Source organism: Vulpes lagopus, chromosome 16 (assembly GCF_018345385.1).
Source record: "Vulpes lagopus strain Blue_001 chromosome 16, ASM1834538v1, whole genome shotgun sequence".
NCBI lineage: Eukaryota > Metazoa > Chordata > Mammalia > Carnivora > Canidae > Vulpes > Vulpes lagopus.
Genome location: NC_054839.1, coordinates 42,038,034 through 42,053,710, shown reverse-complemented (window position 1 = coordinate 42,053,710; position 15,677 = coordinate 42,038,034).

Here is a 15,677-nt window from a genome sequence, read left to right as displayed (position 1 = left end):
GTATAATTTTTGTTGTTAGTTGTACAATTTAAACACTTTAGATTAATAAGATCAGCCTTCCCTTTTTCTTCATCAAAGCAATCATATTAATATACAGTTTGCTTAATATGGTGGTGTCTTTATTTATTTTTTTTTTAGAGAGTCAATTTATTCACGAGAGACACTGAGAGAGAGGCAGAGACACAGGCAGAGGGAGTAGAAGCAGGCTCCATGCATGCAGGAGCCGGATGTGGGACTCAATCCCAGAACTCCGGGATCACGTCCTGAACCAAAGGCAGATGCTCAACCGCTGAGCCACCCAGGCGTCCTTGGTGGTGGCTTTTTAAAGATAAACTTTTCTGTTAGGTTTATGTGCAAATCCTTAAATATATGATTGCCTCAGACTCAAATTCTTTTATGATTTATGGAAATAAACAACAATAAACTGGTTTCCCTTTAATAAATTTTGACAACTGAAAGACCACAAAATAGATTCAGGAGCTTGGAGAGCACAAACCTTTCATCAACACAACGATTAAAACATATTAAATTAAATCTTATTTTAAATTAGCTTGTACTTTGGAAATTTTACTTTGAAATCTAATGGGAGAAATAATTTACACATCAAATCATCATGGTAATCCTTTAATATTTCCCAGAGGAAAAAAAAGGTTTGAATATACAAAATGGAGAGTAACAATGACTTAAAATTTTGTGGTCCTTGAGAGTTCCTAGAAAAATAGTAACTAAATATGGCACTGGAGAAAGAGTCAGAAGGCAAAGGCAGTGCCAAAGCACTAAATACTGAATTCATGTGTGGACACACACACACACCTCTGACAAAGTCACAAACACACAACTTTTTACACATATTAAGGAACTGACAAAATTCTTATACTTTTAATTTGAGAAAATTCAGAATTTATAGATTATGTATGCTGAGTTTGCTTATACATATTCAAGAAATCAGAACATTTTTGAACAAAGTCCACTGTGTAAAATGTACCATGCAATTTCAGATTTAATTCAAAACTACTAATAATCTGCATACAATTATTTTAAAATTAGTTTGCTTTATTACCTTTTAACGTTTTGAAGAAAAAGGTAATTCTTTATTTTGTAAAATATTTTTTACTGTAACCTTTTTTCCCTTGTGAAGACTAAAAAGTCTCAGTCTTTCAGTTTGCATGCTAATATTATTTGCATCTCATAATTGTCTTACAAAACAGCACTTGATTTTATGTAAAAATTGTCAAACCATTGAAATTTGGAAGGCTGCAAGATTTGCGGCACAAAATGGAAGTATTGACTTTTAATTAAAAGAAATCCCGGGATGCCTGGGTGGCTTAGTGGTTGAGCGGCTGCCTTCAGCTCAGGGCATGATCCTGGGGTCCCAGGATTGAGTCCCACATTGGCCTCCTTGTGGGGAGCCTGCTTCTCCCTCTGCCTATGTCTCTGTCTCTGTCTCTGTCTCTCTCTCATGAATAAATAAAATCTGTTAAAAAAAAAAGAAATTCCATTTACAAGTTTTCCACATTAACTAAATTCAATAAATAGTTCTGCAGAAATCTCCATTAAAGAAAATGTTTAGGATATTTATAGTTAGAAGACAATGATTAAGCTTAAGATCATTTTTGCTAGACAAAGTTAGTGAAAGCAGCAGAAAGAGGCACAATTTAATTTGTGATTAACCATGGACCATACTTTTTTTTTTTTCTCTTTCTTATTGTTTGTCCTCTAGTCATTTCATTTTTCATTAGCATAGTTCTACCAAGGAATGGGATTGAAAGAGACAGGAAATGAAATCCACATAATCAATTAAGCCACTAATTTGCACTCTTTTACGAGATTAGGTGAAGAAGACTGACATTGTTTCAGCTAATAGTGCCATTTGAACTATGCTTTTCCTGTATTTGTGCTACTCGGATAGCAAGGCATTTTGGACTGAGAAATTTATAGCATAGATGTGCATATTGCTGCAGATATTTTTTTACTTCGTGGGATAAAATCAGTTTCGTGAATTTAAAAATGTTTATTATTTACTTATGATACATTATTTATATTTCTTTTTCACTGTGATAGATTTAGTGCCTATATGACAATGTCTCAGAGACAGTGAATCTTATCTACAGGTCTGATATCCACTTTGGCAATGAGAATATCCCTTTAAAACTATAGTCAGTTTTTTTCAGCATTAAGATTTTTTTTTATTATTTTAATATAAAAGAAAGATTTAATTAACAGCAGTAATTCTGCTGAAGGGTGGGTAGAGTCTTCATTTCATTTTTTAAATGCAAAATTGCTGTTTTAAAATTTGTTTTTTAGTTCTTTATTGAATAACTCAAAAATATAAATATTTTCTGGGAAGTTTGTACATGTTACTTATTTTTATTTTGCAAAACTCAAACTATAAATATACGCTGCATATTTTATAACCAATAAAATATCTCATAGCTTCTTTAATAGCTACTAAATAAATGCAATGCACATAGCACTAAGTTCAAAATTGTGCATCAAAGCATAATTAAATAGAAGGGAATACAAAGAATAGTTGGTTACTAAGACTTTCAACAGTAGGCCACCTGGGTCCAAGCCTGATTTTATGACTGACCAGCAATGTGAAATTGTGCAAATTATTTAATTCTTGGAATCTCAGTTTGTCTTCAGTTAAATGGGTTAAATAACTATCTCTTAAGTTGCTCTGAGAATTACATAAATTAATACATATGACATCTCTGGAATACTGCTGGGCATATGGCAAATACGACATTAATATTAGCCATTATTATCAATATTTTTGATATTATTTATAATTCTATTATGAAATGGTTAAATCAAAGACATGGAATGCATGTCTCCAGCTCAAGTTTAAATATAATATTATTACCTTGAATCAATCAAGAAAAGAAGGTGTTTTTTTTTTTTTGGCTTTTTTTGTTTTTGTTTTTTTTTTTTTAATTTTTATTTATGATAGTCACACACACAGAGAGAGAGAGAGAGAGAGAGAGAGAGGCAGAGACACAGGCAGAGGGAGAAGCAGGCTCCATGCAGAGAGCCCGATGTGGGATTCGATCCCTGGTCTCCAGGATCGCGCCCTGGGCCAAAGGCAGGCGCCAAACCGCTGTGCCACCCAGAGATCCCAAAGAGAAGAAGGTTTGAAGCAAGAAGAGAACAAAACTATTTCAAAAAAACAAAATATAGAAAAGCATATTTCTTACCACTGAATTGAATTTTAAAAAATAATAAGTCCCTTATCTCCTTTTTCATTTAAAAGAGATTGCAAATGTTAGGAGTTACATTATAATCTTTACTATTTCATTTGTTTTCATAATCCATTTTATTTCAATTCTGTCACATAGGAAAATAAAACCTAAAATTCCCAAACAAGTGATTTCTCACAAATTGAAATAATACTTAACTTCTTGAGTCTTATTCTTCTCCAAACTAAGTCACTTTTGCCTGATCAGTGAAACTCATAAGCTCAGGATACCAGGAAACCATATACTGCATTATTCTACTGATGCTATAAGCACTAACTGCCATATTCATTGTGTAACACACAGCCATAGGGAAAACATAATTCATTAATACTTTTTCACACATATTCAGTGACATAGTGATTATTCTTTTTCTACTTATAAGACCTCAGTGACGTCTTTCGTTGAAATTTGTAAAAATGTTCCCAGTTTTATAAATATACCTGGGACATATCTCTGCTTTATAAAATAAAGGCACCTTGGGGTATGGTATGCTTACTGTATGGCAAAGATTTTCTAATTTCATGAAAAAGTATTTCATAGGCTTATAATAAAATTAACTTCTTCAAGAGTGCATCAAATCAAACAGATTACTCTCACTCGAAAACTACCAGCATGTTTTGATCACTCTACTCTTGATCTGCTTCTTTCTGTTATAGCATACTGATTTTAAATTGTACTCTGTTATAAAAATAACTTTAAAATAAAATACTTTACATTTTAAAATAATATTATGGAGAAATAAAGATTTTGCCTTTCAGGTATATATATTTCTCTTAGAAAAAAGATATGATCTTTAATAATTGAACTTCTCAAACATAACATTATATATTGGATAATAAATAACACAGAACAGTTTTTAATTTTGCCCAAGTAAGTGATTTTGTATAAGAAATTACTTAGAAATAATTATTAACAGTGAGTGGTTACTGGAGTTGTAATAACTACTCTAGACTTTATACAATTTGTAGAAATTTTATTTTTTCATGGTTAATTCAGGGAACAAACACTATTAAGGTATTTAAAATGAGTTTAGATGACACAAACTTTTGGGACAAAGGGTGCAATGGTATAATTATTATCAGTAGGAATTAAATTTCTCTAATGCTCAATTCTACTTACATACTACTAAAGATAAAACAACAAAATACTGAATCACCAAAGGTTATTGAAGTTTTGAACTGGAAATGAGTTAAAACAGAAAGCCTTGTTTAGCTTAACACATTAATGAACATTTTGGTTTGCAGAAGTGGGCCCTAAGCCTAGTAAAGAATAAAGAATGAAATTGCTTTAAATAATAGATAGTACTGTGTTTCCTTCCCAAAAACAGTCTGAAAGGGATGGGCTTGGCAAATGGAGGAGCAGAAAATGACTACCAGAGATCCGAGCATATAGCCCCTATGTGATAAGATCTAAGAGGCAAAGGACTAAAAAGCTTAGGAATATGGATGCCAAATATTCTATATTTAGGAATTTTTATTACTATATATTAAGATATGTGTGACTTTTTAAGTGTTCATAAAAGTTGTATCACCAGTTGAATATCTTGTATAAGTAGAAATCTCTTTGTGAAAATCAAATATGTGGAGTTACACATATTTGAAATGTTCTTCTCTATCTCTAGCCGCAGGGTTCTGAAGATGAATCCTTCTCCCCCTCCATACAAATATACCTAGCCATAGAAGAGAAACACAGTAACAACTAATACAACAGAAAATAGAATAAACATAAGCACATGCGCATCAGAATTTATAGAACATATGAAGAAAGTAAGCCTCCCTATAAATATAAAGAGATGACAAATGTTATTTTTGTGGTTGATATTTTTGTCATTGTTGTTACAAATGCTCCTTTCTCGAGTATTTTTACACTGCAATTAAAATGTATTTATAGTTAGTAAAATATTGATGAGTCCAATGAAAAAACACGTGGCATAAAAGCAGGTTTGAAGAAAAATAAAGTACTATACTATATGTATGAAAAGAAATGAAAGACATGGTATACTTTATGTATACTTTTTGTATACTTTATATATTAGGTTTGGTTGAACACTTTATTCATTTCTACTTAGAGGGGTTATAAAATAGCATTAACTATTTAAAATTCATTGAAACTAACTCTATAATGTAACCAGGGTCAACCTAGGCTTCAGTTTGGCAAAATGTTGTCAAGTTGGCTGATTCATTGCTTTCATTCATTATATCCTCAACATTCACTATTTCACTGAGCAGTGAACAAAGTGTGGTTAATGTGAAAATCAATAAGGGAAATGTCCTTTTAATAGGAGTTGGGAAGCTCTGAAGGAGGTGCTCTCACACAGGTACCACTCCTTGCAGTCCACATAACTGGCAGAAAGAAGGAAGATAAGAATTATCTTGACAAGGGACAACATTTTTCAAAGAGGAATTTCATCTCCTGCTTTTAGGAAAAGGAAGATCCCACCCCACCTCAGCAAGAAGGCACTAACCACCAATGAGTATTAGCCACAAGCTAGAACTCTTGTTCTTCTCCAAATGTTTACAACCCTTCTCAATATCTTCCTAAAGCCTAATAAAATCTGATCTTCTCTTTGTCTCTTCAAACTTACCTTTGGTTCACCATAGTTTGCAATTCCTCTGCTATTCCCAAATTCATTTTCTTAGTAAAATAACTAGCTATTTTCTTTTTTAAGATACACATTAACAACATCTGGTTTGAGTTGACTTCAACAGAAAATCTCCATAAGATTTCTGGTTCTGAAGTAGAGAGATTATGTGAATAGGACCCCTTTCTGAATATTACCACAAGAAAGCATATTCTAGTCACAGCACATGAGAACTATACAGTCTTGATTTATATTGTACTTATGTAGGAATAGAGCACTCTTACAGTATTACTGGTTTTCGGTTGATTGCTGTGTGATTATTCTATTTTTTTTTGTTGCCCAATATTGTAAAACCTTCCCTATGCTAATTTTTTCCGAAGTTGTGAATTGTGCATAATGATAAATGAATAAATGAATATTTTTAGAAATGGAAGTATCACAGGCATTTCAAACAAATTTTATGGTGAATGTAATAATAATCAATTGGATACAAATGTAGGTGGTTGAGAAATTGTATTTGGGCATCCTGTGGTGCAGTTAAATGAGAATTATTTTCTTGTTAGGAGGTATTGTTGGCTGGTGAGCTAAGGCCCAGATTTTGCCTATACAGGCAGCATCTCCTAACTATTCCTAGCTCCTCAAGTACAAGAAATATTAGTGTAGAAGCTTTATTTTGTGACTGAGAAGAGAGGCTTTTCAACATAAGTAGTTGTGAGAAGACAGTTCAGACAATGATATGGGCTACCTTTCCTCTCCAGCTTTGGAGATGGGTTTGACTCCCCATAGTTACACAGATGAGTACAAATGTTGATGAAACTATTCAAAAGATATGTGGTTTAGTCAACAAAACTAAAAGACAACCTACAGAATGGGAGAAGATATTTGCAAATGACATATCAGATAAAGGGCTAGTTTCCAAAATCTATAAAGAACTTATTAAACTCAACACCAAAGAAACAAACAATCCAATCATGAAATGGGCAAAAGACATGAAGAGAAATCTCACAGAGGAAGACATGGACATGGCCAACATGCACATGAGAAAATGCTCTGCATCACTTGCCATCAGGGAAATACAAATCAAAACCACAATGAGATACCACCTCACACCAGTGAGAATGGGGAAAATTAACAAGGCAGGAAACAACAAATGTTGGAGAGGATGCGGAGAAAAGGGAACCCTCTTACACTGTTGGTGGGAATGTGAACTGGTGCAGCCACTCTGGAAAACTGTGTGGAGGTTCCTCAAAGAGTTAAAAATAGACCTGCCCTACGACCCAGCAATTGCACTGTTGGGGATTTACCCCAAAGATTCAGATGCAATGAAACGTCGGGACACCTGCACCCCGATGTTTCTATCAGCAATGGCCACAATAGCCAAACTGTGGAAGGAGCCTCGGTGTCCATCGAAAGATGAATGGATAAAGAAGATGTGGTTTATGTATACAATGGAATATTACTCAGCAATTAGAAACGACAAATACCCACCATTTGCTTCAACGTGGATGGAACTGGAGGGTATTATGCTGAGTGAAATAAGTCAATCGGAGAAGGACAAACAGTGTATGTTCTCATTCATTTGGGGAATATGAATAATAGTGAAAGGGAATATAAAGGAAGGGAAAAGAAATGTTGGGAAATATCAGGAAGGGAGACAGAACATAAAGACTCCTAACTCTGGGAAACGAACTAGGGGTGGTGGAAGGGGAGGAGGGCGGGTGTTGAAGATGGTACAAATGTTGATGAAACTATTCAAAAGATATGTGGTTTACTTTGGGCACAAGTCTAGGGAGGAACAGCCCTGAGGAAGAGGCTCTCTCCCCGAATATCAAGCGAACACAAGTGCTGCTCAGATATGTGGTGATTTGACATCTTTGTAAATATCTGGCAAGCACAATTTGCATGCACATCAGCATTATCATGAAAGATGAGATGAGAACAGAAAGTTTCCAAATCATTCTGGTATGAACAGATAAGAATGAGGAAAGACTAATTTCCCTGGTGAATACAAGTGAAGAAGTCGTTCTCAAACACATGTAAAGCACTACTTTAGGACAACAAAATACTTGAGAATTTGAAGGCTATCTATAGTCCTGTTATTATAAAGGTGGAAGACATTCAAAGATACATGAGTTCTATTCTTTAGGTAATATTGTTACTGTTATGAAATGGGTGTATCAGTAAAAAAAATAAGTAAATGAGAAATATAAAAGAGAAAAACCAGATTTAGACAAAGTATATACTTCTCTTATTTTGCAATACTTATGTCATGAAACCTAATTTTATCCAAACTTCAAGAGGGGTTTGTCATTCTTTGACTTACCCTCTGGAAACTTAAAGGATACACTGAGAACAGGGTTGCATCAGGGTTGCATCAATGCCCACATTTTAATAATTTCTGCCTTGTTAGATGATCTTGCAAAAGTCACTCACTCTCATCACCCTCCTCTTTTCTAGGGGACTAAGAATGAAGCATTTATACAAGTAAGAAAAAGAGAAAGGACAGGATATAGGAACATATCACATATGTAAAGGTCCCTGACTATTCAATGTTAAAAGCCATAAACATATTATACCATAGATAATCACCACCTAGGGATACTCTTAAGATAAAAACTTCCATATCTTTTAAGCTACTACTGGTAATAAACTGCTCTCAGCTTATAGGTAAAGCATATAACTTGGTATCCATTCCATTTTACTATGACTTGTTTCACCAGAGCCCAGATCTGGGTGATTACTCTCTTGTTTTGTTCCTTTGAGTATTATGCATCTCCCCAACTTCTTCCCACTGCCTTCTCTTAAATGTGACCCAGTATAAATTAATGTCTTTTTAAAGATTTTATTTATTTATTTATTTATATTTGTGAGAGACAGAGAATCAGAGACATAGGCAGAGGAGAAGCAGGCTTCCTGTGGGGAGCCTGATGCAGGACTCGATCCCAGGACCTTGGCTCTCACCCTGAACTGAAGGCAGAAGCTCAACCACTGAACCACCCAGGTGTCCCAAATTAATGCATTTTATATTACCTTATAACTTGGGGAAAGTGACTGCTCTAAAGATGGAGAGTCATAATACCTACAACTTCTGGCCAGTGTAATTCTGGCCAATTGTCTGGATAAGCAGAATCATTCCTGGAATTCTTAGATCAGAAGACAGGGCAAGAGGCTGTTTTCTGCAGGGTGCTAAAGCTGAGAGTTAATCTGTCAGCAGCCATATCCTCTGCATGAGGAAGAAGTCTATCTCTAATAGGATAGACACAAGTTTACATGCACAGAGAAAAGCAGAAAATAGAAAAGTGGAGTCACTTTTGCCTCTAGTTCTAGTTCTGAGGCCAGCCTCAAGTCTGCAGGGCACTGTCACGCAAATACATGGTCTCCTCTTGCTTAGCTTAGTTCAAGTTGGATTTCTGTCACTCAAAGCAATCACGTTACAAAGATCCAAAAATGGGTTATGGCTTTTTAATGCCACTTAACCAAGAAAGGAAGAAATGATTAAAACGAAATACAAATTATGGTACAAAATTTGTAAGCCCTTGCAGGAAAACAAAGCACATGTGAAAGTTAAATAGTTAAACATGAAGAAAATTATGAATGCATAATTTAGAAAATATTTGAAGTCCTTTTTAAAAAGATTTTATTTTTAAGTAATCTCTACACCAAACATGGGGCTCAAATTTACAACCCCAAGATCAAAAGTCCCAAGTTCCAATGACTGAACAAGCCAGGAGCACTGAAAATACTTAGTCTTTATAAAATTCTGTTATTTTCTATATATCTATTTATTAAATTATCTCTATGATTGATTGATACCTTTTCTATTTAATTCAGCTCACCTTTATCTACCCTATATTTTAAGTGCTGTAGTCAGTGTTTTTGTTTTTATCCTTTTATCCAAGGAACAATCTTATTGAACATATAAAAAATAATTTATACTTGATACTCACTAAAGAGTTGAAATAAAAGAGATTTTTGTAAAGCAAAGATGCAATCAATGTAAACATATTGATTTGGAAGTAAAATAAAATAAGCAGAGTTTTTGAAAAATTAATACTATGAAACTGAAAGATCAAGTGAGGGCACTATTTTTTATTGATTTTCTACTACTTACGATGACATTCAAAATATCTCACTGGTAAGCTTTGCTGATTTCTTGTAAAAGTATTTTTTACTTTCTCTTAAGTCTAGCTCTATATTTTTAATTCTATTGTAAATGTATACTCTTCAACTGAGAGATAGTGTCTTTTTGAATGTCTGATTACTGCATGCTGGTCTCACAAATGGGATATGTATGTTAGTTATGGCTATGCTCTTAGCAATATTATTTAGATTAGTAGCCCAGAAATACAAAGAAAAGAAAATAAGTTATACTATAGAATTAAAAATAATTATGACTGAAGATTAAAAGAGCTTGTCATTCATTCAGTGAGTTAGATATAATTTGTGATCTATCCTAGGCAACCTTCAATGCAATTTCAAAAAATAAATTACAGAAATTCAAATAAGACTGCTATCAAATGCCATTCCCTAAAATATTCTCAGTATTATATGGTACAATTTGTATCTTTTCAATTATTTTCCTTTGATCTTGAAGCAAATAAAGTTTGTCTCACAGTCATGCAACTACGAAGATCTTGCCAAACGTGAACAGATAATATGAGTCACCAGCTTAAGTATTCGGCAGTGAATAAACAGGGTTCCTGGATTCTCTTCATGCAGCTCCCTCTTGTCCTGATGCCCTTTTAATATCTCACATTACTGCAAAAGCTATTAGACTCTTCTTCTTACTTCCTTTTAGAGAAATTTTGATGACTAAATCCAATGAGGGGAGTAGAGAAAAGTTTTAAGTCATTATTATATATCATGATCTCCATGTTAAGTCATTATTATATATCATCATCTCCGCAAATCGTATTAAATAATGTGGTTTGAAAAAAGCACAGTGGCATTTTAGAAGCAGTGAAAATCAGTTGTTGGAGTTAGTAAGTATTAAGTCAATATTTAGGGTCAATAAGCATAAGGCTGGATATGACATCCTCACTGGTTTGAATGCTAGTTCTGCACAGAAGAGCTTTCTATATACCATGATGACACATCAAAGGAACATGTCAAATTTAGTTCTCTCACGTTACATTTTTTAAAATAGTGAATATTTACAAGAAACTTTTTACATTAATCTTATTTTCTAATTTAAAAAGCAAAAAGGGAACAAAGAACAAAATTAGAAATGAGATATGAAATACTGCATAGGAAGATTTTATGCATGTATTTCCATACAGAGACTTTTAAAAGCATCAGCTATTTAAAAAAAAAATAGCATCAACTATTTAAACCCAGTTGGGTTATTAAATTGACATAAAAACAGGTATTGGAGGTGGAAAGGAAATAAGGCAGGTGCATAAATTAAAGAAATATAAGCTTTTATTTGTATTTCTTTTTTTTCCTACTTTTCTTCTGCGTGATAGAAGTTTTACTTGATATGAAAATCAAGTGTGCCTGCAAACCATTTACCAATATAGTATGTGATAAATTTGGGGAATGTAAACAGTCTATAGTATTTCTTCTTCTCTTCTTTTTGATATTTTACTACAATTAACCTCTAAAATGTATAAATTAATATTTTCATAATGTACTTTTTAAATTTTTATCATTATTTCCTACTGTAAAGGAAATTTCTTTGTTACTAAATAGAGTACTTTGTTACTCTATTAACAAGTACAAGAGCCAGGAGTCCGTGGACACCTACTACGTGTTGGGCCCTGTCCTGAGCTCCACGCAGAGGATTTCATCTATTCCCTTGCAGCCTGAGAGAGGTGAGAGGTGACTTTTCTAAGAACATAATAATTAAGAATCTAGTCACTAATATAGAAAAAACAGGGAGAACACTACCCTTATATACACAGACCTAACATGATGACCAGGGAAAATAATTTTAACTGATTCTTTATGATAAATTTGGTCCAAATTATAATAATGCTAATAATAAATAATTGTCCCTTTCTGAATCCCTTTTTCATGGGCTATGGGCTAGGAATATGTTAAACTTTTCACATATATTATCTTTTAAAACTCTTTAAAACTGTCTGTGTTATTATGTATATTATATTCCTTTTCTAAACATAAGTAAGCAGCTGTCAAGCTTCAGTGCTCAATCCCAAGCTTCAGAGCTAGTAAGTGGCAAACTCAAGAATTAAATGCAGATGCATGTGATTCCAAAGCGCATGTTCTTCATGACCTTCTTGTATTATTCTCAATGCAAGCTTATTGTTGTGATGCTGATTATTACTGTTACAGAGAACTAGCTCTTGTAAGAAATCCTCTGTTTAAATAGCAAGACACTAATTAAAAGGAGGTTTATGATAGCAAGAAGAGTTTTCAGAAAGAATACTAGTTGGCCATCCAGATTTCCTGATTTAAAAAATATACATAATACTATATTCTTATGACAGCAAGCATACCTCTTTTCTGATTTATTCAGTACTTTTTAATTCCCACAACATTGGCATACTCTTTCCTATCAGCTTCCACAAAAATAATAATTGAGAACTGCCAACTCTCAATGCCTATGTTTGTATTAGCATGATGCCATAGTCAGTGAAAAATGCTTATTATGGTCATGATCTGGGTAAATTATATGGCCAAGACACTATTGAGTTCATGAGATCAATCTGCAAACAGCATTATAGACAGTTATAGAGATTATACCTCTAAGGAATCTAATTTACCATGCATACTGACTGAAATCTCTCAAACCATTATCTATTTGTCAGAATAAACTTATGTGGCAATATTCCTTTTGTCCATCACCTAACTTTAAATGATTTCAGATATGCAAAAGAGTAGGAGACTGTGTAGTCCAGTTGCTACTCTTTGAGGTAACTATAAGGATTTTATTTTCCCAGCTATTTAATATGCCAATCGTTCCATAAGTACTCAAAGTCCAAAATGTTGTAAGTCTCTATCTTCCCTCATAATGGAATGTCAGCTTTAAATGCAGAAATTTCTCTGATTAGAAAAATACCCAGAGTTGAAGAACTGGAACTGAATTTAAAGTAGGAAAATATGACTTGTTTTCTTATCAATTTTAATTGTTTATTTGTGTATTTATTAATAATACCAATATTCTAACTTCAATCTTTACATCAACAAAGTTATGCAATAACCACAAATTACCAAATGGAATATTCATTGATTTTAGTTCGATGTCATTTATTATTACTCTATTAACAAGTACAATTTATAATAAATGTCACTTTACTCCATAGACAACGAATAATATGTTCATTAGAAAGTTTTCTTTCTCCTAGCTTGAATGTTTAATTTTTCCGGCCACAGTCAGGCTTCTGATTCAATGGGCTGTAAACCAGCCAAGAGAAACAACAGCCTTTCTGCCAATAGGCTACTGCACTTTTTTTTTTTTTTCATCTTTAAAAGGCTACTGGCACATTTCTCTGACATTTGCGTGACATCAAAGGGGAGTCTGGCTCCTCTTGGATGTAAGTAATACTTCCCCACCCAGGTGATAGAAAGCCCTTTCCAGGAGCTAAGCAGATCTCTTTATCCTTCAGTAAGATTCTATTCTTTGATTTCAAATAGCCTTGAGGGCTTTCAGGTGGTATGCCTCTACCTTGTCTTCCCAATTAGCCATCTGCTTTCTTGTCTTCCTTCAATGAATGCTTGCCTACTGAATAATCTAATTGGTTATCAAGCCCTTTGGCCAATCGTTCAGAGCCTCAATGTTATTTTCATATTTCTCTTCTACTAAGAACACCTTAAATGTCTCTGTGTCTCTTAGTCATCTCTAAAAGTCCAAACCCACTTCACCCCAGTTCCATCTATTATCACCCATGTTCCTACTTTGGTGCCTGTTGATTTCTGATCTACTGTAACCTATTCTTCCATCTTTGTCCTTACTCTAATTTCATCTTTGTCCTTACTCTAATTTTTTCCACTGAGCTTCATATTCCCTAGTCCACAACCTGGAAATTCCCTTGTGATATTCACATTCTTCTGACAAGTTTCTTCTACCTGTCTCTCAAGTTAAGCCTTTGCTACATCTTGAGAATACGTTAGTTCTAGAAAGCTCATAATCCTCACACGTCACAAAAATTCATGTCTTTCTTGATGCTCAATACCATTTTTAGATCTTTCCTTAACTTTAATCATTTGTAAATCCATACTGCGCTAGAGCTCACATAACTTTATTGTACCACCTTTTCTCTATCCTTACTGTACTCAGTAAAACTCTTGCCATATTTACTTGGACAAAAATGTTTAATCCCTGGTCTCAACTTTTTTCTCTTCACCTCAATTCTGCTCACCATTATCAATGATTTTATGGTTCACATGGAGGGTACTTTTCCACAGTGGCTTTAGCACCTTATCTCTTGAACTCTTCTCTAGAATCCCATGGCTGCTTCCTGGCTCTTGTCCTTGAAAAAATAAACTAGAAAAAAATTGGAAATTTTCCAAAGTCATACATTCAGATATTCCACTGTTAATAGCAAAAAAACCCCTCCTTATCCTTCCATTTAACAATGTAACTCTTCATTTTCACAACACTATCAGAACTTATGCTTTCTCTAATTTCAATACATCCCTCATTTTATTTCTCTTCTTTCCTACTTATTCAGTTTGGATACTATGGCCTCAGCATTAAAATCAGTCCCTTGAAATCATTATTAAAGATCTATGTTTACACTTAGTTGAGAAAACACTAACTTTGGAGTATTCTGTTCATATACATACATATTGATGCATCGAAGCATCAATTCTAAAAATTATACAATGTAGCAAAACACCTTTGTTTAAAAGAAGGATTAAAATTATTTCAAAATATTCTAAACCACTGCTGGAATCAGCTGCAATTCTCTTGTAACCCTTGCACAAAGACTGGTCAAAATTCTTCACTTTTTCTTTTGAGGATCTCTTAATGATGTGTCTCTTGCTAGACTTTTCCTTATTTTCCCCACATCCAATTCATCATATGTTTAAAATCTCCACTTTCCAAGGTAAATTCTATGTCCCTTTACCTAAAGCAGTACTAAGGATACGGTAAACATTTAATAAGCATTTATGTAATAAGTGAACAAATTTAATCATTCCCAACACACTTATTTTGATTATAATTTTCACAGTGATAGATATAATTCTTACAAATCACGTTGCATGAGTCAGTCCTACAACATTAAAGTCAAAGAACAGCAGCCTGTGGAGCTTAATTCAATTTTTAAAAATTCAACATTTTGCTTGTTTTAGACCCCATGAGCGATATTTTGGGAATACTTATTACAATTCCCATGATTGGTTTTTAATATATATTTCTCAAACACTGCACACATCACAACTGTCTCTAACTTCCCCAAATCTTTCCTCTTTGCATTTACCTACCCTTACCATATGCATCTCTATTCTATTCCACCCACATTATTTCCACCCTAGTCACATTACTGGAGGATCTTTGTGGCAGAGGACATTTCCGTTTTCTCTCATGTTCCATATTTTAAATTTCATTCTTTGCTCTCCATTCTATGACTGATAGTCCAGATTATAATTTGATACTTTATTAAATTATTAATCACTTCTAAGAATTTATACATATTTAAGAAATACTTTCCATACTCAGAAAGCTTTTATTTTGTAGATACAATATTGTTTCAAATTTATGTGAAGTATAGCTTAAAATTATTTTAAGGTTCTTTTGTCATCTGAATCATATTGTTTTTATGTAATCATTGGTTTTACTTTGGTTATTCTTTTTAATTCTTATCTACTCTTAAAGACTGAGAAGAACAGTTTATCTGGTCACATACCTAACTAAGTGGTCTCTTCTGTATAGAACTCTACATGAGTTTTAA